Source organism: Empidonax traillii, unplaced genomic scaffold (assembly GCF_003031625.1).
Source record: "Empidonax traillii isolate 1590-97213 ecotype Southwest subspecies unplaced genomic scaffold, ASM303162v1 scaffold1347:size381947, whole genome shotgun sequence".
Classification (NCBI taxonomy): Eukaryota; Metazoa; Chordata; class Aves; order Passeriformes; family Tyrannidae; genus Empidonax; species Empidonax traillii.
The window spans coordinates 68157-69720 of NW_020956540.1; the positions used below are offsets into that span (position 1 = coordinate 68157).

General features: G+C 34.4%; 1 protein-coding gene across 2 annotated transcripts in view; it reads left to right on the forward strand.

Annotated features, from left to right (window-relative positions):
- The window catches only part of PDS5B (PDS5 cohesin associated factor B), an 81637-nt gene that overhangs the window by 65088 nt on the left and 14985 nt on the right, over window positions 1-1564 (forward strand). The window lies entirely within an intron of this gene.

Sequence of the window (1564 nt, forward strand, 5' to 3'; positions counted from 1 at the left end):
TGCATTTCTCCCTTAGGTGCCTGTGGTTCATACTGGAAATATTGATGGCTAAAAACGAAAACAACAGTCACGCTTTTATCAGAAAAATGGTAGAAAATATCAAACAGACTAAGGATGCTCAAGGACCAGATGATCAAAAAATGAATGAAGTAGGTGATACTTTTTGATTGGAAATTGCATTTTATTCTGGTCTGCTTACGGAAGGGAGTTGCTTCTTGTTTATATACCAACTTCAAAATATCTTTTAATGAAGTTGTATGTATGAGACTATACTTTATATACTGTAATGATAATATTTATTGTAGTTTAGATGACAGTTAGTTTCCTGTGCTTCTTGCACGTCTGCAAGGGACTTTTAATGGTTTTCAGTCCTTTCTGACTCAGTAAGGTTACTAAACACTGACTTTAAATAGATACAGTGTCTACTGTTTAATTCATCTACTAAAGTGTTTTGTAATAATTAATTTTTAAAATGCAAGAGTAAGCTTAATATAGGAAGAAACACAGTTATATTAGAAGTGTCTGGTTTGTATTGTGTAGTCAATGTACCAAACTCTGATCTTCCCTTTGTGGTTTTAACATCACACAGTGTACAGATTTGTCACTTTTCTGCTTTGCCCACAGCGATGAGTTTTGGGTAGTGGGTGGGTGGGGTGTGTTCATTTGTTTGTTTTAACTTTGTCTTAGAAACTATGTCAAGGGCTGTTCTTAAGTGCAGAAAGATCATGAAAACTATCTGTCTTCAACTGTTAGACTTCACAATGCTTTTGCCTTTAGTGTCTGTATTTCAGTACCCTGCAATACACTGTTTAAGGTGATTACTTTCAAACTGTGAGTTCTTGTACTTGTGCGCTCAAAAGATACACTATCTCTTGTCAAGATTTCAATGAACTTTTAAAGTGTTGTTTGGTCTTTTAATTTTATTATTTACAGAAACTATACACAGTCTGTGATGTAGCAATGAATATCATTATGTCAAAAAGTACAACATACAGTTTGGAATCCCCTAAAGACCCTGTACTTCCAGCCAGATATTTTACTCAACCAGACAAGGTATACCATGGCATTTAATTTTTCTTGAGATAAGTCTGTTTAAATATTTGTAAGTTGTAATTCAGTGTTGTTTTTCTTAAATATTTCTTGTAACTTCAGACTTCTCCCTATTATATTGTAGTTGAAAATGTACATATGTATATGTTTTCATAAATATTTCTATACGTGTGCACATATAGAGTTCTCCCCCTTCCCGCACCCCCAATGTTAAGTGTTCTGGTTTAAAAATTCAAAAGCATAAATGATGTAAAGAATATCTTTCAGTGCAATCTCCAAAATATGTCTGTCTGTCTGTCTGTCTGTCTATCTATCTATCTATCTATCTATCTATCTATGTCATTCACTGATTATTGCTGTAATTCTCCCCCCTTCCCCTTTCTTTACAGAATTTCAGTAACACCAAAAATTATCTTCCTCCGGAAATGAAGTCTTTTTTCACTCCAGGAAAGGTAGGTATGGTGTGGGGGCTTGGGGGGTTGGTGTTTTTTTCTTTAGGTTTGTGTGTGTGTGT